Source organism: Columba livia, chromosome 2 (genome assembly GCF_036013475.1).
Source record: "Columba livia isolate bColLiv1 breed racing homer chromosome 2, bColLiv1.pat.W.v2, whole genome shotgun sequence".
NCBI classification, from domain to species: Eukaryota; Metazoa; Chordata; class Aves; order Columbiformes; family Columbidae; genus Columba; species Columba livia.
In genome coordinates, this window is record NC_088603.1 from 16,545,736 (window position 1) to 16,570,660 (window position 24,925).

At 41.5% G+C, this 24,925-nt stretch overlaps 1 long non-coding RNA gene across 1 annotated transcript; it reads left to right on the forward strand.

Moving 5' to 3' along the window:
* Positions 1-166: 166 nt before the first annotated feature.
* LOC135578409 (uncharacterized) lies at positions 167-23,759 on the forward strand. The gene is made up of 2 exons (XR_010469946.1): positions 167-19,433; positions 20,221-23,759. It is a non-coding gene; the product is annotated as an uncharacterized LOC135578409 (long non-coding RNA).
* The last annotated feature ends 1,166 nt before the right edge of the window (positions 23,760-24,925 follow it).

Below are 24,925 nucleotides of genomic sequence, written 5' to 3' on the forward strand. Positions count from 1 at the left end.
ACTCCGCCGCCGGCAGCAGGGGGGGATCCCCGCGGGGCGGGGCCGGCCGAGGGGGCGGGAGCGGGTGGGGGGACGCAGGGAGGCGCAGGGGGATCCCGGCCCACGGGGGAGTTCCGCCCGCCCCGCGTCCGCCGCCGGCATCGCCGCGTTGCGGGACCAGCCCGCCTCCCGCTCCGGGCGGGCGGTCCCGCTGCCAGGTGCTTCCCGGCCCACTGCCCTGCGGCCTGCTCGACGCAAGGTGGAGCGGGGGCGGGCGGGGCCCAGCCTGGGCCGGCCCAGCTGCCCCTCGCCCCCGCGCCGCCACCTGCCGCCCGCGTCAGAGCCGCCGCGGGGCTGGCACCGCCGCAGGGTCCGCCGCTCCCCAGCGTCCGCTGCTCCCCAGCGTCCGCAGCCGGAGCCCCGCGGGCCGCCCTCCCGGCACCCGGCCGGGCTGGGGGCAGCGCGGCGTTGTGAGCGCGGGCCGATCGCATCGTGGCAGAAATCCTGCGTTACGGGTCCGAGCGAGAAACCGGTAGCTGGGCCGGAGGGGTGCAGTTCCCACCGGGTGTAAAAGCTCTCGTTCTCTCGTTCCGTAATCATACCTTCTGCTTTCAGGAAGAGGAGACCTAAAAGGAAAAAAAAACAAAAAAAACCACTTTTTTTTCCCCAGATAATCAATAAACAACCTACACTGGGCTTAATAAACATATTTAATGTATTAACAATGAAAACATTGCCATCAAATACTTGCTTTTCACTTCAGGCAATAAAATAATTTATTAAGTTTCCATTTGTTTCTAGGCTTTCTTATTTCCATTTTTTTCTTATCTTGAGGTGATTCTGTAGAATTTGTAGTTCCCTGCTTCTGGGGAATGCTTTTATCCAAACAAATTAGATTCAGTCAAAGCATTTCTGTTGATGGAATACTTTTAACAAGTAATTGACTGAATTTGAGGCCTTTACATATCCTACATTATCTCCATGTGCTATAAGTTCACCCACTATAATATATCACCTCATCTCGTGGGAGCAGCATAACATCTCTAGAAAGTGCACTATGGAACACTGGCAGTTTGGGGAAGAACCTTGCATCTGAAGTTCGACCAGAAGTCAGTACAGTCAAAAATGCTTAAAAACAGGTATAGGGCAGAGTTAGGTAAAGGTCTAGAGGGATTTTTCAGAATTAATTGTACCGTCAGAAATCTACATGAGTTGTGGATTTGTGTATTCATGTGAAAACAGATATTGCCATTCTTTACAAGTACAAATTGTCTAGTATCTCTCAAAAAAATTATTAAATTTAGGTTTTTACATATGTATCTTTACCCAGTGTGAGCTGGCTGCTGACTTGAACAGTTTGATGAGGATCTATCTGAGAGTCATTAAAGAAAGGTAACAAATCAAGCAGTACAAAGTGTTCAATGGACTAATAGAATTAATTTAAAAACATTAGATTTGGCATTAGCTGGGAATACTGAAACCCAAGTACAAAGGTAGCAGAGAACCGTAACATAAAACCAACTGCAAGATAAAAATGAAACTTGTCAGGAAAATTATGAGTGATTTGCAAAGTTTGAGGCAGAATCTCCGTTTTGTCCTGCTTTAATAGTTCAACATTCTTGGTTGTCAACTCTATGTACAGAAGATTCCCATGGCTGTGGAGCTGCTCGCAAACAAGGGCTTAAGGTGGTTTGGAATTCTTGGATGTTTTTATCATTCTGTGGATTAATTTAACCAAAATATCATCTGCAGGTTTTCATGTTAAGTTTTCAGTTCCTTAAAATTTGTCATGTTTCAGAAGGTAGTTGCAAAACTACAAATATTGATAATAACGTATCTATAAATACGTTTGTACATTTCAAACAGTATTCCCTTGCATGCCCCCACAAAATTCCAGGCCCCTCTTTAAGTGACTTTCAAGCAGTTTGTTTTCATTGAGTTTTGTCACTTTTCACCTTCAGATGAGAATTCTTGTCTCTTCATTTTGAGCAATGTATGTTTCCTAACAAAATGAGGAGAGAAGCAGTCTCCTGGTGTTTGTTACGGCTCTGTTTCAAGCAGCCATAGTGTCTGTTTGAGCATTAGTCTTCTAAGATTTCCAAGCAGCTGGGAGAAACTGGTGACAACTCTTGCTGCCCATTAGTTTCTGAGAAGCAGAACTGAAACTGGCAGGAACGTTGCTGGCTCTACACTGCTATGGTTTTGATAAATCAGAAGAGAAAACCAAAGCAATCTTTGTATACGTTATCTTTGATACCAAGGAAGTCTAGAAACTAAAAATGCAGAGGACAGTATTTTGCATCCCGTTATTGATTACCCCAGTCATTGTGGAAAGTGTCTCATTCACAACTTGGAAATAGATATGTGGATGGGTTGCATTTTTGATTGTGTTTTGTTTTGTTTGTTTTTTTTTAAACTTTGATATATTTAATATAAGGAACTGGACACTTCACATCTTTGTGTACAAAGTTTTCATTATTTACTTGCTAAAAAATCATCACAATTAAGGATGCGGCCCCTGTCAAAGTGGTTTGACCTAATACATTCTTCTGATCCTGGATGCAAACCCGCTAGTTAAAATTTCTTCTGTCTTTGTAGTGTTCTTCAATACAAGAGCACATTGTATGTATGATTTAAACTGATTTGTGCTGCGAGAATTAGAAATCCTGTTTTCCTTTGTGGTGCACAGCTTTCAATCTGACTCTTCAATCAGGGATGCAGGAGTTAATGTACTAATTTGCAAAATCTCAACAAAGCAGTACATTTCTGCATCTTCCTACATGTGGCAGGCTTGCAATTACGTTTTTTTAAAGGAGGAAGTCTAAGAAGATGGTCATCCATAACAATTAGTTTGTCTCTAGTGATGTAATTTGTGGGGGAATTTAGGCAACCTAAATAAGCACAGTGTAGTTGAAATGTCAAATTGCATAGCTGCTGTACTTCACCTTCTTTGAAATTTTTTTCCATTGTCTGAAGGCAAGAATTAAAGTACTTCCATAGTCATACTGGAGTATGGATGCCCCAAAACCAGCTAATGATTATTACAGGCAGTTTTTGCCATTTTAAAAATATGTTGTGTTATGGTTTGTGATCTCCTGAGTATGTATTATTAAATAAAGGCAACCAGTCATCTCTTTGTATGCTTACTCCTTATTCATGTTTATGAAATGAAATTTCACATCCAATCTTGAGTATTCTAGATTTAATGGTGTTCATTCAGTTGAATGAATTTAGAATTACAGTGGAAAATGACTCAGTGAATTGTTTCTTTTTCCATTTCTGGTTTGTGAAGATTCCTTTTCCTTTTTCCTTTTTACTTTTTCCTTTTCCTTTTTCTGATTTCCCTTAGTAAAACTTTTGTTTTCACTTCTATATATTTTATTGGAATGTCAGTTCCTAAAACTTACTTTTCAGATGATGCTTTTTTCTTTTTGGGGAATACACTTTTGCTCCTTTATAGAAATTGTAGTTGAAAGATTTACTAGGAGAACAATGACCCAGAAATATGCAGCTTGACTGCAGCGAGCTGAGGAACTAATCTTGAATAAAACGTGGATTTTAGAGATATCAACATACGGTTTTAGTCCCCTTCCAGATGGCCTTTCAGTTTCTGGTTTTGCTTCCAAGTGTATCTTATAAGTCTTGAAGGTGTACCTTGGGATGCTTTAAAGTCTCAAAAAACGTTAAAGCCACTTGAAATTTGCACATTCACTTAGAAAGGCGTTTGTAAACATTTATCAAGAGAAATTACCCTTTTTTCACTTCCTCAGCTTTTGGTTTTTTTTTTTCTGTTTCTGTACTTGACCACGAATTTATTTGTTCACTTAAAGCTTGAAGCTATGATTCCTAATAAATAGTTGTGTCTTGCACAACTTGAGAAGGCTGCACCTGCTTGAAAGATTTAAGGATAAGGATGTAAACTGTGATAAAGCATCAATGTGTACATAGTTGTATATAGCTATAATGACTTGTGTATATGCCACTGACTTTTCAAAACTTCTGCTTGTTATGAAAAACTGTTTGTGAAGATGACAAAAGCCTTCAAAACCATTTTGTTTCTCTTGCTCTCCTTTTGCCCTACTTGTTGCATATTGTTTTTCTCTTGAAAGCAATTAACCTGTGCTGATACCTATGTCAGGTAGGCGTGCTGTATAAAATAAATGTACAACAACAAAACCACGACCTGAAATTCCATTCTTATGCTAATTTTAACTTTAGATGTGATCTCTGTTTCAGAGACTTCACACAAGCAAAAAATTATTTTAGAAAAAGGAAAAACCTGAAAAGGTCATTCCACATTATTCATCCAAAAGGCAAATCTTGTGTGTTCAAAATGCAATTGGAATGCAAATTTGGGTACAAGCATTAGATTGTGAACAGATGTGATTTTTTTTGTTTATTTTCAAAGTACCTGGAACTTTAGTTGAGAACATCTCCTTCAATCCTTTATTTTCTGCTACTAGATACAGTAGCAAAATACTATATCAAAATATTATTTTTTTGTTTTAAATTACATCTGAACTCGTGACTGATCAAATTACAGTTGTAGTGCAGTTAGATTACCTGGTTTTATTAGTAGCACATTTTCCATTTGTCTTTGTTTATGATGACTCTGCATAAGTGTCCTTATCCATTATATTATCTAATTAAATGTATTGTGAATATTTTCCCATATGGTTCATGTTTGTTTCCTTTTGTAATTTACCCTCTGTTTCTGATTTAGTTCTGTTCCCCAGCCCTCTTGCAGTTTGCTGTCTCACAGTTTTGTGCAATTGCTCATTTGGCTCTTGTTTGGACTTACTCTCTTTGTTGTGATATCTGTACAGCTGGCTCACTCAGCTCTTTAAATCCCAACTTAAAATTGATTTCTTAATTGTTGCATACTCTTCTCATTTATATTTGGGGGTTTTAATTGCTGGAACACGTTCTTATATTAGACGATATTCATTTTTTATGTCTCATTTGTCTTTTTTTCCTCACTACAAATTGCATAGTACTTCTGCAGGAAATGTTTGTTAATACATAAAGCAAAGCTGTTGTTTTGGGGTGGCTATAGTTTTGGAGCTTGCAGTGTGTGTTCTCAATATACAGAATTAACATCAAGAAAAACAGAAAAAAAATATTAGAGTCTACCAAAAGAAATAAATACAATTAAAAGACTAATTTTGCTTAAGAGACCTAAAAAAATCATCATGCCATAAGGAGAAACACAGATACTGTAATAATTATTTTCTGAGATGTGAACTGGAGCTTTGGTGTACTCAGCATAGCTGGTCTGATTCTCTTGTTAGGCAAGATAGGGATGTATCTGGTAGACACAAACATATGGTATTAAAATGCACAATAATATGTTTGAAACTCAGATGCACAGACCAAATTTATTGGCACTGTAGAGCTGTGTAAAATCTAGGGTAATTATATCTGAGTTCAGTTTACTGGAGCAGGGAACAGGAGTTCAGTGCAAGAATGATCATGTGTTGATAAAGAATTGGAAAGGGATTACGAGTCTCATGTAAGGCTATGCATATCAGGAATTTTTGGTTGCAAGATCAAACAAGGAAAGCCTAGTTTGGTTCCATCTAAACATAAAACTTTTTTTTTTTTTTTTTCCTTGTGGAAATAAAAGCCTAAAAAGATTTTATGTGGGATCAAGTAGAAAATGTCTTTTTTACCCATGTATTAAAAGCTTGGATTAGAGGAGTTGTTACAAGCAGAGCAAGTGGTCCAGGAGTTTCCATGAACCAAATGGTTTGAGTTTGGACAGAGGTGTTTGTGGTGGGCAGTACTGTAAATCTCTGGGCTTTAGATATGCTGAAGAACCCTCACTTTCTCTTACTGATGCTGACTGACTGTGCAAGTATGGAAGGAGGACAAGAGCCCCTGTGTTGTCTTAAGAGAAGTACTTTGAAATACTCTCTACTCCTCTAACCACTTGGATATTCTGGCCATTACGTTACAATCTTCCTCTAGTTCGATGACTGTTTTAAGTATTTTGTACAAACAAAAAACATTAATCAGTACAGATGAAGACCACCTGAACTGTTTTCTTTAGGAAGGTGAATTGATGTAATTGGTGAATGATGATGATGATTCAGATTTCTTTGAGGAGAGGATAGAATCAAGCCTTGGTTTTTAACATCCTGGAGGAGCTCAGTGACTACAGGACTTTCATATTAAAGATGGATTGCACCCAACATTTCATATGCACGGGGCATGTTCTGAATGGCCCAGATCAGTTTCTGCAGAGCACCAGGTAGAGAATAGCCGGGCTTGAAGATCTGCAGATGGTTAGGGAGGGTGAAGAGCTAGGCAGTTGTAGGGACAACCAGAAGCAGATCTTCATGGGCATGGATAATTTAACTGAAAAATCCTGAGTAACTAGGATTAGCCAGAATCTGGAAGTGATAATGGAGAGCTTTGTTTGGATTTAGATGCCTGCAGGATCTTGTCTGACCACTGTTTTGCAAATACGAAAGCTATCTGGAGTAATAAAATTTGATGTGCTTTTAGGTAATTTTATTTCTGTTTAAAAGATTCATTATCTATTTCAGTAGCCGTTGGTAGGCATTCATTGGAGCCGTCGATTTCTTGCAGGCGATGACTAATTCGTGTTTAGTAACTGTGGTAGGTGATCATTTGTGGGAATTAGCTGCCTTGTGTAGAGTTTTACATCGGACTAATGTCTCCAGACGGCCTTTGTAGGATCTAGTCAGTAGAGCCTGGTACCCCTCACAGGCAGCTGAAGTTAAGGGAGGTAAACCCACACTGTCTCTTACTCTTGATATCAGTCCCATGAGTGCGATGTGTTTTGCTGTCATGAGGTTGTTGGGGTTTATGGACATAATTCATCTCTCTGCTCTAACTTTTACTCCCAGTTTTGTAGGGTGAAAAGTCATAGAATTTGTTGCCTCACCTGCAACTGGTGTCTTTTTTGCTGAGTATCTTTAGACATCGTTCCCTGGTAAAGTCATGCAACCTCTGTGGATTTTCGCACAGTGTACCATATATCACGCAACACTAAAGGCAACAAAAGCATTTGTTGAATTAAAGAAATGGTTTGGTTTGGTTTTTAATATTTGTAATCCAGCCAAATGTTTGTAAAACATGTGGGCATTCCTAGCATAGAGAGCAAAACTGTGAAAACTCTATTCTGCAAAGATGTATAATTCAAAAGCTCAAAGTTTGTTCCTGCAGCCAGGTGTGCTTGTATTTGGATTCATCGTTGCAGCATTTTGAAGACGACAGAATTAATTTGTTATTAGTTGTTATTAATAATAGTACCTCGGTGCCATGGCATTTATTCTAAATAACATCAAGAACTTTGTGAGATTCATTGCTAATTTTAGATGTAAGATTAATTTGCTTTTCACTACAATAACAATCTTCATCATGAATCCAGGACTATACTTGCATGCTTCACCTTAGACTGCTTTATCTTTAGTTGGTGATAGCTTCATAAAGACTGCTCTGCTCCTAAATAGTATTTATAGTGTTAGAGAAGCAGACATTTTTATCTTAAGATTGTTGCTTGCTTAAATGTTTATTCCAGAAGGTCTGAAAAAATATGTTTGTAACTACTGTTAATTTCCCCCCGTGAAAAGTAGCTTATGTATAACTATTTTTCAGAGTCTATTTTGAGACATTTTAACTACAGTCTAGTCTTAATCTGAATCAGACTATATCACAGTCACATTTTCTCTTTAATAGTGAAGCGCTGCATTAGTTTTACAGCCTCTGAAACTGCATTTTAAGGACATACGCGTTGCTTGGGTCTCCATTCTCCTCAAACTGATACATACTGATATGAATCCTAAGCAAACAGTTTTGGTGCTGTGTTCCCAGGCACTTCCCTGTGGTATGGGGATGGATAATGCTTTCTGTTGACTTGGGCAAGACTGAAGCAAAAAAAAAGTAGACAGAACTGACCATTGCTGCGACTACCTAGACTGAAATGCCAAATTCGGCAAACAGGCATAGGAGAAAAGACTAGACAGAGTATCCAGCCAGCCATGGATCACCAGATGTGCCAGAACAAAACCCATGGCTAAACTGACATGGAAATATTTTATGTAAATTTAGCTGTGCGCCCTTTTTCTTGCTTGCTTCTCATTGCTGTCTCTCATGTCCTACCACACGAGAGCTCAGGGTGCCTTTCTTCAGTACTTTTTCTTACCTTTCAGAATATTAAAAAATATACAAAGCAATTTTAGATAACGTTTATGGTGTATATCTGTTATTTATGTTGCATCTGTTTGGATACACACACCCATGCATAAAGCTATTTTTAAAGATTAGGAAGGTCACAAAGGCATGGGCTTGGCCTAGATTTGTGATCCCTTGGTTATACCCGCATCTGCCTGCCCCATCCCTCCCCAGGAGATTACTGCACCACAGCCGAGGCTCCTGTTCAAATCCCTGTGTGTTAGCAAACTGAAAACAGCAGTAGTTCAAATTAAAAGTACTACACTGGACCAGTAACTGCAGACCCAGTCTTTCTCCCGTGTATTTGAAGTGGCTGAAGAGGTTGTGATTTTCAGTTGTATGATCAATGCTGTTTTCAGCTGTTCCAGCTCTATCCAGCATGGATGGCAACACTACAGAATGGAATATTAATGCTTCCCTTTTCAGTCATAGAGTTTTAATTTTTACCCATATTATGTTAGCTATATTACTCCATCTCTTCCTGTGCCTTGAAAAGATGTGTCACTTGGCAATGTATTAATATATCTTTCCTCCTTGTTCAAAATAGTTTTCAAATCCTGATCATGCAGGTTATGCAAAGCCCACTCAGAATACATTATTGGGATTTCCATGGAAGGCAGTTCTAGACAGATACTTATGTTTGATTTTGACACATATGACATGCGATATATGACATGCAATCATGTCAGACATATTTCATTCATCAGAGGTGGCTTCCAAAATGCTTTTAGAAGCTAGCCAAAAATTCCTTAACCAATAAGAGTGTTTGAGGATTTGTTTGGACTTTTTTGTTCCAACAGTATCTGCTTTCATAACTACCAGGTGGGGGTATACATCTCTGCGGGTGAGTAGTACAGGGGAGTAGGTAACAGAAAAGCTCCAAGTACTTTCATTCCATGGTACTTCTAGCAAAAGATTCAGATTTCTCCAAACCTTTTGCTCTTCCCCATCAGAATCTCAACAAACTCATCGGGAAGCTCTGTCTTCCTCAATTAAAAGAATGTTAAAGACACTTAATTTCCCTTTTGCAGTCCTACTCGGATCTAAATCTGCATTTGACATTTTATGCTACGCCCAGTTCTGGCAGATGTAGGCTCTGTGGCCTTGCAATTAGCTACTGTGTTAAGTGATATCTAATTTTAGGAGATGCCATATGGCTTTCCCTGCATTTTCCAAGGTAGTTTATGAAAGGTAAGCATGCTGTTTAGTGACAGAGATCCATCACTTCCTGAAGCCGTGGGAGGGTTTGTGCTTCCTCAGGAGGATCCAGTGCTCCTTGGAGCACAATCCACCACCAGACTATGTGGAGCCCTTCCTACCTCATTCCAGATAAGATCTCAAAAAGAAAACATAGGGGCTAGTTAGTATCAGGACATTGATCTGGAGCATGAGAATGTAAGTTTCAGGATGATGGTGTAGCAGTAATTTTTATTCTCTCCCATTAGAACAGGTGTGTAACTACTTCTACATTAATACAGTCCTACAATTACATTCGGCCCTTTGAAGGCAACTGCGAGGCTGATGTGGCCCTTGGTGAAAATGAGTTTGACTCCCCTGCATTAGAAGATGACATTTGATTTTAGGGACTAGAAATCTCCAATTTTTAAGTTACTATTCATTGTGGTGTAAGAGACATCTAATCTGTTATCTGACCATCTGGATTGCTTTTATAAGAAAAACATCATTCCAGTATTGGAAGGAATATTTCAGCTTGCCATATTTAATCAGAACATATTGAAGCAAGATGCAAAGTAGTATCAGATGAAAGCTGAACTCCTCCGTTAGATGCTAAGTGAGTATAACCTTCCTGTCTAAAGAGAGAATCAAAGAGTTTAAGAAATTACTGGCTTAGTGTTGTGCAGAAAATAATAAGGAACAGTCATGTAATAATAACAATGACATAGTTAAATATAATTATAATAATAAAACACACAAAGATTAAGTTACGTTGATTATGATATATGTTAAGATATTTTAAGGGTTAAGATATACAGTGAAGAGAGTGTCAGGTTTGTCTCCGTGCCTCTCCCATTAGGGTTTAGATCACATTCCACGAGGCTAAATGTAATCTCCTTGTTATCATTTTCCTTTACAAAATTAGTGATGCTGCTCTGTCAAGCTCTCACCACGTGTTTCCTAAGCAGAGTCTGTCTGAGCAGTTGTCAGCCGCTCTGCTTGCTGGCAGTGCATCCGTCACTCGGAGCGTGTTCCCTCCTCGACTGTTCCCAGAGAGGGAACCTACAGAAGGCACTAAAGGAAGAGATGGAGGCTCTTCCCCAGAAAGCAGCACTCTGAGAGGAACACAAGGAGGCTTTCGGCTGGTGCCTCACCACATTCTGCTGAGTCAGGTCAGCAGTAAGTGAATACTAATTCTCCTTTGGGAGTCCTAACTACAGCTGAGGATCTGAGGAAATTTTGGAAGGAAACAGGGGGGCTGGAGTGCTTTCATAGCCACTTCCTTGGAATATCCAGGAAAAATACAAAGAGAGACCCATGACCCACAGCATCCAGAAACTGCAATCGCAGGTCATACCCATGTTCACCCATATTGATTTCACCTGCAGGACTCCTATTGGAGAAGGATTTTTGGAGTGACCTGCTCATCACTAGCAAGTCCTTACAGGGCTGCCTGTATTGGGCACTACTATAAGATTTGGCAGCATCAATGCTGTACCTCTGTACATACAGATGCAGGTGCGTGGTGTCCGTTTCTCCTGGCTTAAGCTGATGTTCATGGTATCTGATTATTTTTTCAGAGCATTTAATATTTTGTAACATTTTATATAAATGCAACTTGTTGAGGAGCAGTGACCCTGTAACTGCCCTTCATTCATCTAAGGGCAGTAAAAAGTAAAAAGCAGTTACAGTCCTCTCTTGGAGTGATACATCTGAAATAAATCTATCACCCGTAACTTAATGGTAGGTAATATTGTCTGGAGTCAGCTGTGTAGATGGAGGGAGGGATGGGCGGCAGTGGGTGTCACTGGCATACAGCCTGCAAAGCTGCTCACAAACAGGCAGAGAGTAACAACAAGATGAGAAGTAAAAATGTGCTTTGGGGAGAAAGTCCCGCAAAAGAACTTTTTTGGCAAAGCACTGGCTAAAAACAGGCTTGAAATGGCAAGCAAAGAAACTGCTTTCTAGTGTTTAATTCCTGCTTGGTTAGAGGAGCCATAAGCCAGAGGTTCCTGAAGACTCATTTGATTAGTGTTTGGCAGCCAACAGCTTCAAGTGCAGGTCAGGGCATGGAAGGTTTAGGTCAGCCCCTGCCTGCTGTACCTTGCCTGGCTCCATGGGACACCCCGCTGGCACCCCGACATGCAGAGTGGGGACAGCACCCGTGAGTGCCTGGTCAGCAGAGCAAAGAAGCAACATGAGGTTGGAAGACTTCCTAAAGCATCAGGCGGTAATTAAGGACCGTCGATGAGGAAGAGCCGTGAGGCCTGGGAAGAAAAGGTTGGGCTTCGAGTCAGTGTCGGTAGCCTGAGACTTCCTGGGTTGGGTTTTCTTTAGGTTTGGTTGTGGTTTTTTGTTTGGTTGGTTTTTTGCTTGTTCATTTGGGCAGGGGGAGGGTTGTGTGTGTGTTTTGTTTTCTCTCTCATTTTAAATAACCTTAATTTATATTCCTAAGTGGTTTAGAATGAATTGTCCCGAAATTGTAAAGCACAGTTAAGAGTAAGAGAATTTCCAAATATTTGAACTAGTAATCATCCCCAGAATTTTGAGTACTAATTTTTGACACACAGTTTATACAAAAAAATTACAGATCTACCTGTAGTGGGACATTAGGGAAACCTCTCAGAAAATTATCTGTAAATGAGCAGTCTGGAATCTATTGAAGGTCCAATGGAGTAGGATCTTCATGTTCTGGCACCAACTGCTTTGCTTTCAGCCATTTTTTACACTTTGTTTCTGCCCATCCACTTTCAGATGTAACTCATCTCCCCTGGATGGTGATTCCAGCACTGCTGCAGAGACTGTCCCACTGCACATTCTGTAATAAAAAATACACCACAACAGGTTATATTTAACAAGGAAAAGAGGAATAGAAAGTGGTACATCTGCACAATGAATATAATATAGCATTGACTTGGAATTTCCTGACTTCAGCAGTCCCTCCAAAATAATAATGCATTAATAGAATTACACTTAGCTCTCTGCTTTTGAAAGGAAAATATTTGAAAGCAAAAGTCTTTTCATCTTCCAAGTTCTTCTGGCTCTATGTGTGAGATAGTGGAAATAACACAGGACTGTGTAACCACAGCAAACAAGTGGGGGGAATTCTGGAGCTGCTTGGCTGGCCCGAAGCAGAGTGGTCGTGAAAGAGCAGCCTGGAGTTTGGATTTAATAGGTGAATTATTTCCACCCCTCTAAACTCCATTCATTTCTATGGATGAAACTAAAATTATTCTCTTGTATGCAGAACTCATGGTGACCTATAATTAAGGATGTCTGACATTTCCATTATAAGAGGCAGGTTTTAGTTGGCTATAATTTCAGCGTTTGGTTGATTTAAATTTTAACTGATTAGGCAGGAGTTTCCTTTTCTGGATATCTCCTGCAATCTGACTTTTTTGAGAGGGATGCAGTAGAGAAAGAGCAAGAAGTTCAGCAAATAGTTCATCAGTATTTATAAAACAATTAAACAAAAATACATTATTTTGACTATGCAGAGAAGCTCTAAACATCTTGCTTAAAATTTGGCAAAGATGTCACTCTCTTTTGGGGATGTTTTTTCTGCTTTCTGAGGAAAATATCAGCAAATTTAGCACATGTAAAGGCCAAGGGAAAAAAAAAAAACCAAACAAAATTATCCCGAGCATGCTCCAAAGCAGGGACAGAATTAGCTCACTGAGGAACTCTTGATTGATCCACCAGTAAAAATGCTGAGAGGGAGCAGAAATAAGTACATATTTAACCTCCCAGCAATTATAACTTTAATGAGGCTTAGCTGATAGAATGTATAAAGTTATTTTGCTAGTCTGTTTTACCAGCAAAATTCTGTAATATAGACAAAACTTCAGAAGCGTAGACTTTATTCTCTCTCTTATAAATGAATTCTATCTTTAGCATTGTTGTAAAACCAAACACATGAACCTCTGTCTCACTGACTTCTTCCTAGGCGTTTTCCTAGAAAGCATTACCAAATGCTCTTTGTGGACTGATATTTTAAACCATATCAATAAAAATATCTATGATGTGTAAAGATGACAGAACTTTGGGATCTCGGTCAGTGGAGATCAATCAACATTGTTTGTGTACAGCTCTATGTCTTAACTCTATTCTCCATTAAGTTCAGTTTTAATATCCAGCCTGTTGCTGCCAACCAGGGATATTGTTGATGTGCCAGAGATGTCAGAGACTTTGGTTCTGAAGCTTCCTCAGTGCTATACTGAAGTGGAAATCCCTTCTGCTCTTCATTGTCCACATATCCTCAGAATACATTATTACCAGTAGTAATACAGAATACATTGCATTACTACTAGTAAAAAAATGGCCTTACTATTGTTTACAGAAACAATGCCAATCTTTTGTTTTCATGATAAGGGAGCAATTTGCACTTGTTTTCCTTCGCAGGTTATTCTGTATCTCGACAATTTAAGATATTAGGTTTTGACACTTCACTGTTTTTATGTGGGTGTATTTGGAGATAAGTTCACAAACCAAAAGGCTTTACTGAAAGATGCTGCTCCTGCTTTGGAAACAGCTCTGGGAGCTGGGGGTGCTGTGCACGGAACGCCAAGGGGCCCGGCTGACAGGTTGGTGCCACCACTGCCAAGGACTCGCGAGACACTGGTGGACATTGGGTCAGGCCCTCGAGGTTTTCTGTCTCCTTCCATTTAACTGCATGCCTGAGCAAGCCTGAGCAGCTTGTCCTGCAGTGAGCCTGAGCGTGGGATCAGTGCAAACACATATGTTCTTGTGGCTTTGTTGGGCCTTGAAAATCCGGTGGGAGTATGTAGGCAACTTAGTCGTGATTGCAGCAGGCTGTGAGCATGACCAGGGACATCGCAGAGCTTCAAAACCTTGCTGAAGATTGTGTTAAGGTTAATGACATCGGGTATGCAGCTGATTTACAGCGTGCTGAAAGCTTCCCTCCTGTATAAGATATACAAGAACAAACGATGTGAACTGGGAATTTTTGATGTGCAAGTTTAACATATTGCTGCATCCTAAAATCACCTTGGAGGTTTTGTTTGTTTGTTTGTTTTCAGTCCAAACATCTAATGCTGATTTTCAGTAATTAAAAATCGCAATGTGTGTGGTGTTTACAAGTTCTAGAAGCTAAATCCAGGTTTTGTCTACCGCTTAGGTGGTATCTACCTACTGCATGTCCTATGATTTAGGTTAACGGGAAAAAATGTACTGGCATTATTTTTTTCCATCTGTTCCTTAACCTCTGATATTGAGCTTCTAAAAAGCTCAAAGCAGACTAAACAGATCACAGTCAAAACAGTAAGGTTGCTTTTCATGCATTCTTTAAATCAGATGTTTTAATTATAGTTTTGGGTTTGTTTTCTAATTAGAAAACAGGTTCACAATGTGGTATCTATCTTCTTCCATTTGAATCAATAAACAGAGAAGTCATGAGAAAGGGACCTCTTCTCTTCAGGGAGTCTTGTTAATGTTGACTCAGGTTGTTAGTGCTTATTCTTTTCTCTTTTCTTCTCCTGCCTACTTCCCAGTCTTTTCTCTTTCAGTTCCCCCTCTTGTTTCCCAATCTGCTGCCCTACACATAACATGTATGCATTTGTCCTTCATATTTACCTGCTGTGTTGTGAATGTGCTGTATTTTTTCAGTCTGCATTGCAAAAGTAAGCTCAAACCAGGCTAAATGGTGCTTTTTAAGCCTATAAAATTTCAGACGTTTCACTGAAAGTGAAGCAAGATAAATACTTCAGCTATAAATAGTGGATAAGGACTTCTAAACAACTTGTGAGACCTGTTTGGAATTATCCTGAAGGTTTGCCTCCCACCTGAAAATCACAGAGCTGGCTGAGAAACGAGTACTTCATGTGCTTGCAACTTGATTAAATTGAGATCAGTTACTAAATGGTCTCACTCTTTTGTTTGCTCTGTGCTTTGGATGGCATAGTCAGATTTCATAACTTCTCTTTTATGGTTAGCTGAGTCCAATTCCTGCAAAGACTTAACATGTATATTTAACTTTATTTTGGTTAACTGTCTGTGTGAAAACTTTTTACGTTTGTCACGCCGATTAGTTTCTTCCTTGCTGAAAAGACCGCTGTAAATTTCAATAGGGAAACAGAAAAGTCCCTTAACAATTTTTAAGGAAGCTTTTAAAACAATAATTTGAGGATGTACTATTTGAAGTGAATTGTATCAGATACTGCATTATTTTGAAATAAAAAATGCTTGAATAACAGTGACCTGTATGTTTATGTGTTGAGACTTGCTACTGCACAGTTGGAAGTTCAGAAACTGTTTGTAAGGGAGCAAGTAATCAGAAATTCAAGTATAATGAAGTGCTGTGGGTCCAAGGCCTGCAATTCCCACTTGTTTAACCAGGAGCGCAGGATATTTTGGGTCCCTGAAGACTCCAGACACATCTTGCTTGTGCTCCATATTGCTCCTGTGTGTCAGCTCTGAAGGGCTTCTCCTGGGATCTGGAAACAAATGAGTTAAGTCAGTTAAAACAGATACCACAGAAGGACCGGTAGAATTTTTTAAATTTTAAAGCCATTATCTATCTTCAAATCCCTTCACTAGACCTACATTAAAATAATGATCGCAACCCAAATATAGAACATTTGAACTGTCCTTTTCCAGGCCAGATGTGCTATGTTATGTAATGCCATTTTAGGGTGATTGCTGGAGCTTGGAGTAAAAGGAAAATGAACATATTACAGATATTGTTCCAAAAAGCAAACGTCATTAAAAATGTTATAAAACTCAAGGCCTCGAGCAAAAAAAAATCTAGAAAACACAAGTTCTACACAGAGCCTTGCCTCCATTAGGCTGAACTCTCCAGCAAGGTGCAATCCAGCCACAGGCCCCAGAGGTTATGATAAACCCAGAGCCCAAATACACTTGCCTGCACAAGCACGCTTTATCAGGATACAAAAGCATTGTAACTCCTCAGAGCTTATTCCTGCAGGCACGGCACATTTCTAAGTTAAATGCACCAAAGCAGAAATTTTCTCCATATGCTTTTCAAAACCCTATTAAATAAAAACCATCCAAGCAAGTAGTTGTCGATACGTATGTGCAACAGGCTTCCCAGAAATTCTTTGTAAATAGAGCATCAATGTTTTCCACTGTTCGCAGGGAGGAAATCTGCTGAGTTCAGACTGCTGTAATCAAATCCACATTGCAAAGTCACAAGTAGAGAAACAAAGGACAATCACTGTCCATTTTTTGCACTGCGGATGCATTAATCAGACTCCATTTTCTTCACTGCTTTGGATTGCGTTCCCACAGTGACGTGCCAGTCTCCTGCCTCCCTTGGTTATGTAGCTGTCCCCACCGTCACCGCAGCCAGAGCTGGGGACAGCACAATTGCCACTTGAAGCATTTCACAGCTGTGATCCAATGCAGAAGGCCGACGTCTCCACAGAGCACTGGAGAAGCAGACATAGCAGGAGAAAGGCTTGTAGTGTCTATGTTGAGTGTCTAAACACCTATAGGGAGCATACCATGAGAGCCACAGAGCTCTGTTGGCTCAGGGAGCATTTATTCTCTTTCAAATCTTTTTTCACTATGAAGAAAATGTTGTTCCTTTTCAGGCATTCTGGAGCAAGAGCGAAAGCAGGAACCCAGTTGTGCCCGGCCTCTCTGCAGGGAGGTGGGAGCGGGGAGGACTGAGGGTGCTGTGCTGCGGTAACGCCCAGAACACAACCTGTCCCTGATGAGAAACGGGGCCTTTAGCCATCACTTGTTGTCGATGGAGGTGGCAGAGCAGCTACACCCTGCGAGAGCCGCAGGGAGGATCAGGTCCCGAAAGGGATAAGCCTTGGAGTGTTTGAGAGAAACCTGCTTCCCTCTGGGAGAGGGACTCAGCAGTAAACGTGCAGCATTTGTAGGCCATTATAGTACCCCCATGACTTCAGACTCTTTGTAAGGCCTACTAAGGGGCAGGAATAGGCAGGACTAAGGGGTAGGAGCAGGCAGGAATAGGTAGTTGGTTTGGGCACAGCAGATACCAGTAATGTACTGCTGTATGGTCCATGCCTAGACCCAGGTAACTGGGCCTGTCTGGGCCCGGTCCCAGATCTCTGACTTGGTTCTGGGAAGGCCGGGGTGCCTGCACAGCTCTCAAGTGTTCAGAAAAGCCAGTATGGGTTTTCAAACCCATTTAGTTTTGCAAATCTGTTTCATTGCTATGGTGTTTCTAGATCTGTGCCTTTTTTTCCCCTTTAGCAGCAATGCCATCAGTAAGAGAGATTTAAAGAGAGCAATTATATCTCCTCTTTGGCTTTATTTAGGAATTATTTTTAGTCTCATAAGGTAGTGCACCCATAAATTAAACTGCTTAACCTTGTAGCCTTCCTCTGCACCTATCCCAATTTGACTTTGTCTTTTCTGAATGTGAGTGACCCAGTTATTCAAAGGATGTCAGAGGAGGTGTCATCAACACTTTGGACAAGGGCTTGAATTCTTCCCACACTTTTTTCTATCCTGTGACCGCGTTTTGCACCCTATATGTTTGTCATTTCCCAGGACCGCACTGACGGGTAGGCCATGGTAATCCTGTGATCAATCAGCATCTTCATGCTTATCTCTCTCTGTTGTTTCCGTTTCATTCTTGTTGTTAGCTGAAGCTCTTGATCTCATACTTTTTAGTTTTCAGTTCCAGCTCATTTCTATTACCTTACTCCCCCTTTCTGACTCTTTCTGAAAAAAAAAAAAAAAAGTTATATTGATGATTCCACCTTATCCTGATTATTAACTACTCATATTCTTCAAGGCACTGCTATTTTATGTAAAATAATAATGTAAAACTGGGAGAATCAGGAGGCCTTGGTCTTTTTTGAGTTGGATAACGTCGGACAACATGTGCCTGTCACCGCACCAGGGCTGGGAGCTTGTGGAAAGCGAGTGTTGCGGTAGCTGGCAACACACACAGAGTCTGCGGCTCACAGGGAATCACTGTACGGTTTTTATGCAATTGATTAAATGATGTTGTGCACAGTCATCAAAAATGGAGCTTCATGATATATGTAATGATGTGCTTTGTTCTAATCTTTGCCTGAATGATATCAGACGAACATCAATTTCTAGATGAAATAAATGTAAATGAATGTAACCAAGCCTGACAAAGTTATCAGACATTCCAATTGCTGGAGGTAAACCGAGAGAATATAATTTCCCCATCCTGCCCCCAATAAAATCTTCTAAAAACTCACAGGTGGAGGATTTGCTCCTTTAGGAGGCCAGTACAGCTGGTCCCTGAGTGGTCCTGGAGCAAAAACAGCACTGATCCCCATGTCCTGCAAAGGTGGGCTTAATGAAGCAGTAGAGATTTTACAGTGGCTGAAATATAAATAAAGAAGAAAGGCAAATGTCTGAGGATGAGTCAGCCAAGAGGTGAATCTGTTTACTCAAAAGTGGGCTGTTTTGCAGATCACACCGAGACTTAGAAATGAAGATAAAGCTGCAGTGCTTGAACTTTTTAGAAATGTTTGATTAATTGCTAGAGGCTGATATCTAAGGTGTCCCTGGCCCTTTTTTTTCCAGCTCTTATTTCTTTAGCTTTCTGTTCTGCTGTTTCCTTTTTCTCTTTATTTTTTTTCTCTAATTAAATATAAATAAAAAGGACTGCATGTTCTGTGCTGTCACTTATGATACATAAATTCTCACCAGCAATCCCAGATTCATTAGTGATTTTAACTGACAGCTTGTAATTAAATAAAGATAGAAGGTTTATAGGTTTCAACTGCATATCTGTATTTTTTCTCTTCTGGTTGTTTTTGCAAACTTATCAGTATGTGAATCAGGGCTTTTTTTTACATGTCTACATGTAGAAATATTTCTGCTTTTGTATCTGATCAGATTAGAATTAGGTCACTTCCAGTCAAGAAAGCTGCGCTGATATAGCTGATGTATCAGCTAGGAGAGTCATTTTTTTGTTTGGTTGGTTTGGTGGTTGGTTTGTTTGTTTGCTTCCCTTTCTGACAGGGGAAAATCCAAGTTTAATGCGCCGTGAAGCCAGGAGAATCACCACAAGGACTTAACAAAAATTCATGCTTTTTTTCTGGAGAGCTTATTTTCCTTCGGGTGAAGCTCTGCAGGTAAGATTACTCCTCTTTTTTTTTTTTCCCTGCCCGTTTCCAGCACGCCGGTTCCGCCCGACCCGGCTGCCAGCGCGGCGGGGCCAGCGACCGTCCTGCCGCGGCCGGGGCGACGCTTGGCTGCCTCGGCTGGACCTTGGGTACGAGCCCGCTCCCCGCACGGCCGCCCGGCCAGGAGCAGGAGGAGCGGCAGGACCAGCTCTCCGTGCCCCCGGCCGCGGTCCCGGCTCCCGGCAGGGCCGGCCCGATGTGTTTCCCCGCGTCCCGCCAGCCCCGGGCAGCCGGGCCGGCCCCGGGAGCAGCTGCCGAGCGGGAAGCCAACGCAGCAAGCGGCTGGTGAGCAGCAGCGGCCGGGCCGGAGGATGCCCGGTGCAGCTCTGCTCCCCGGAGCAGCGGTGGCTTCCCGCCCTTTGGTGCTGGTTGCCCTTGCGAGCAGCTCGGTTTGGGGCATCCCTGGGCAGTGTAAGAGCTTCCCAGCGGGACCCTGCTGCAGGAACGCTCTGGGCTACACGTCAGGAAGCAAAGCGGAATGTATTCACCTGTACTGCAACAGGCGAAAAACCTCTGGGCAACTCGTCCATTTAAAAACAAACAAACAAAACAAAACAACACAACAACAACCAACAAAAACAAAAACACACAAAACCCCAAACAAACAAAAAAAACCCCAGCACCCCCCAAAACAAACAAACAAACAAACAAACCAAACCAAACAAAAACCCACAACGCTATAATTTTCACAGCGTAAAATCCAATGATCTGATGGTGAAAATGTTTTCTTCTTCAGCCATGTAGCGAGAAGGCTTTCTGAGGAGAGGCCCCTTCTCTTGTTCTTCAATGAGACAGCTGGCATTTTTTATGGAGGTGATCTGCATTGCCAGACCAGGACACCTGAAAGCGGTGTCCCCCAGTTCTGCGTGGGAAGCCAGGCCGCCTTGGCTCCAGGCACACTTTCCATAGAAGAGGGTGCTGTGAAACAGGAAAATCAATTCCATCCTGGGTCCTATTCGCACCTAACTTGGCAATCCCTCTTCATATTAGCAGAAGTACTGAAGGCTGGGAAAACTTAGTTTATGCTGTTCGGCTACAGACCCTTCCTATTTTGTCTGTATTTACTCCCTTTTAGTACCAGTACTGCTTACTGGGAATTTGTTATGAAGTAAAAGCCTTAAATGCAAACTACTTCCCAGGCCAGTAAGAAATATTTAAACACTTCAGGCATTTAGTCTGTGATTCAGAGATTTATTTATAAAACTGTTGATTTTGGGACACTAAACCGTTGCATTTAAACTGCAGAAATGAGTCATATTTGTGGGAGGTAATTACTACCAGAAAGTACAACTAACTTTTGTAGGTTTCTCTGTAAAATGTCCACTTATGATCTGCAACTACTAAAAATAACATGCTTTGTTGAATTTTAGTACAAGCTATCTTCACAGAACTTTGTGGCTTTATACATGTATTCTGTTTTCCTGACATATGATAACATAAACGACTCAAATGCCTGAGAATTTATTTGAGTGTTTTATGTGAACTGTCCTGACCAGGTAACTTGTTCGACTTTTACACTTTTCATGAAAAACAAATACTTTGTTTTAACAAAAAGGGAAAAGCCGTTTAACAGGGGAACAGTTGTAGCTAGCATTTACAAACAGTGTTGGTTCCTCAGAAAAGCCTCTGATTTCTTGAATCACCCAAAACCACAATATCTACTCAATCTGTTCTCTCCTGTGCGGTTAGCGGATCTTGGGAGCTGAGGGACTTCCAGATGTCCAACACCTGCAGAAGCTACTTGCAGAGCAGGAGGGAACTTTCCTCATTATCCCTCAGTCATGACTGAGGAATTCAAGTTTATTTAACTTGTGGTCACTTAGCAGCACTCTCTACTAGCAGATGAGTCAGAAGCTATGCCACCTATCCCAAGAGAGTACCCTGCAATGGGGTTCAGAAAAATAATGTCATCTCTCCTGGCATACTAGGTTTTGAACAGTTTTTCCCATGTCAGTCACAGAGACCTTAAGGTGCACCATAAACCCAAGAGGCCTTTCATTGCCAGCAGACCAAAAATGGAGTTGCTATCCAGAATTTAAACTACAGTCCTCTGAAAATCTCCTTCCCCTCCAAAATGGGCAGTTATAGAAGAAGGCTTCCTTTAAAAACTGCAATTACCCGTGTGCGTGATTTGCCAGGAATCAGTTATTCTCTGCTACATTTCCCAGGAATCTTGTGATCAGATCATGGTCAGGAAGTCGTTGTCCTGTCCCCCCTGCTCATCCAAAGTGAATCCAGCTCCCAAAAACTGCGTAGTTCTGTGAGGTGATGGGGGTCAGACGTGGGGAGGATGGGACTTGCCTTTCCATGGCTTTGCAAAGAAGAGAACTAAATATTATTGTCCTTTATGCCTGGTTGGGCAGCTCCACCCTTTTCTACCCATGGTTCTCAGACAAATAACAGTTATTTTTCCTTGCTTTCCCCCCTGCCTTTTCTAGGGTCAGGATTTAATTAACAGCTGGTTCTGGGCATTGTGCTGCACTTGGCCATGGCAGTGGTGCTGGCTGGCAGATGATTTGTCCACATCAAGGGAGCTCCCCATGCTGCTGGAATGTCACCCTGATGTGCCCACACAGGAGAAGGGCTGCGTGAGGGACAACCTATGCTTTGAGATACCACGCGTAGCAGGATGTCAGCTGGCGCTCAGGGAGGGTCAGGACTGTTGCTCATCGGCATTGAAGTGGATGTGTGTACACTTACATTAAGTTACAAATTGCATCTTTGAGGTGTTGTATCAGTACTACTTGCTACAGCAAAGTAGTGTTGGAAGGCAAATTGCCTTTTCCCTTGAATTCACTCTACAAGAACAGTGGAATTATGACTTCAGATTGATTAATGGCCTACTCACTCTAGTGTCTTCAGCCAAGGAGCAAGAGTCACCAAAGCTTCAGAGAAAGAGATAAAACCTCATAATAATATTTAGATAATAAGATGCTTTTTTTTGGCAAAATACTTCCTAATATCAAAGTTATTTTTGCTTGAGAAGTTAATGAAAGATGCACAAAACCCTCCTCTTCTGATGGCTTCTTTGATGACTTTAAAAAAGGAAACACTTGCCTCCCAAACAAAACAACGATGGCCACTTCAAAACAGATAAGCCAGGGACAGAAATGCTGCTGGGACTGTGCTGCTAGCCCTCAATCACTAGCACCGAGGCCAAATACAGTTTCTGGGGGATGCTTGCTAAAATACTGGGCTGTTTGCACCTCAAACAGGGGGATGTGAAGCCAGACCAGCAGAGCTCCCACTGCCTTGGTTTCTCCAGAAAGAAGAGGCAAATACAAAGGACACTCCTTCTGGGAGGACTTGACCGGCAGCAATGAGGACTAGCCTAGAGGGTTTAAAGTGATTGCCAGTATAATGGTGCCCCAGGCCCAGCCCTTGCTGCAGGCAGGGCAGGAGTGGCGTGGGGCTGAGCTGCCCAGCCACTTCTCCGACCAACAGCTCCACACAGGCAGCGGTGAAGGGCTTCTCCTACTTCCCAGCTCACCCAGCCCTACAACATGGCCCCTTTCTCTTGTTCCTTTCACCAGCTGCAAGGTATTGCTCTGGTTTTGGGTGAGCACCCTCCTGGGCTTTGCTTCTGTGGTGTTTCCTGCCACCATGGACCAGCTCTTTTTAGGCCTCCTGTAAACCACCGCAAGTAGAAACTCCTTTATGGCCTGTCTCCTTTTCTAACAAGGAATACCCCACCAGAGGAGCACTGAGGTGCCCAAGCCCAGACCTTGACCCAGGAGAGATTTATTACATGCTTTCTTGCTCCTCTGCCCTTCCAACTTTGGTAAGGACTCTGCACCTTGAAGCTTCTGCCAAGAGACTTTTGCCTGATATGGAGAAGCATTAGAAAGGCTGCCTGCAGCCAGACACATCTACAGAAAGAATGGTAACTGCACTTTGGTACGGAGCTTGGGCTCTGCAGTCTCTGGTTTAAGTGTAAGGGAAGTCAGCAGCATTTTCAAGCCAATGGCTTCCAGTCATTCACCTTCAGGGATCCTAGAAGTGTAGTGGGGATTGCAGGGATAAAGACTGGTCATGGATTACTCATAAAAAGAAAAAAAAAATTAGTAGAACTATATAAATGCTAGCTGACAGCTTGTTTGCCAAGTTTTAGTCCAGTAGAGTTGAAATGGCCAAGTTTTTAATGCCAAAAATTGAGGTTTGTAAAGGAAATACCAAACCAATCTTGGCAGAAAAAAAGAGTTGGACATTAAACTACAGAGCATAGACTGCATTTGCTTCATAGGTGGAGAAATAAACAAGTTACAAAAAAGAAAATCAGCTTGAGTTCTTCAGTTTGATTCCTGTGCCTAAGCAGAAAAGTCTAAGATTTACCAGTAAAGGCTGAGCTCAAGTGGACGGTCAGCAAAGTACAGAATTGTCATTGAGGGAAACAGGGAAGGGGACAGATATAGGGAAGTGCTGCAAAAATGCTCAGAAACTGTTGCTCAGTCTCATCATGTAAAGACTTAAAAAGAGCTCAGACCACAAATGCTTGACTGCCCTTATTTCAGCAAGTGCCAAAAAGACACACTCTTTAATGTATACAATGGTTTTTCTCGGATACAATGTCGACAATATACACTTGTCATTGGACATTTGTGTAATTTTTCCTGCATAATGTGTAAGAGTGTGCCCCTGAATTCCTGCAGCAGCAGCAGGCCAGCTAAATTCACCGTGAGCCTTCTCTTCCATCCAAAAGGCATTCCACTGAAGTTGGAGAAACTATTCATGCTGTGGGGACTGCCAAGGCACACTGGAGCAAGGACAGCGAAATCTTCTCCTGAAATATTATTTCAGTCATTTCAGTTTTATAAAGGACAAAAGAAAACATTACACATTGCATGGGTAGACTTACTTGTCTACTCCAGAAGGCTGAATGTATTTAATCCAAAAGTGACAGCAGTGCCTGAAAAAACACTTCTCAGAATTAGTAGGTTTATTTTGTAGTGCAGTTTGCCAAGCCCGGGTGTCCAGGCACAGCCAAAGCATAGGAGCTGATTCTCGTACAGGACCAAGCTAGAGATAACTTGATTGGGCAAATTCTGCTCCATGCACATCCCTAACAGATGTGTTGTATGTTGTTGTCAGGGGCAGAGGCTGGAAGTCAGTGGCTAGAATTTCCAGATGACTTTCATCAGATTGCTTATGAATGACTGTCCATGTTTTTAACTTGCTAGCGCAATGTCGCGCTTTCCTGTTCAATTAAGCAGATGTCATGCTACAGGAGAGTATTCTGGGGTTTCTGCTGTAAATTATTCATACCTGGGAAAAAGCAGCACCAGCTAATATTTGGGTACCCAATCACATACAGCAGTCATCTATACACGCCTTTTGTAATTGTTGTAGTCATTTGCAATAAGCTGCTGTAGTTTTGCTTACTCTGTGCTATGCTTCTCTGTTCTTCCTCATTTTCTTTTCTGTAAAATAATGTTTAATAAATT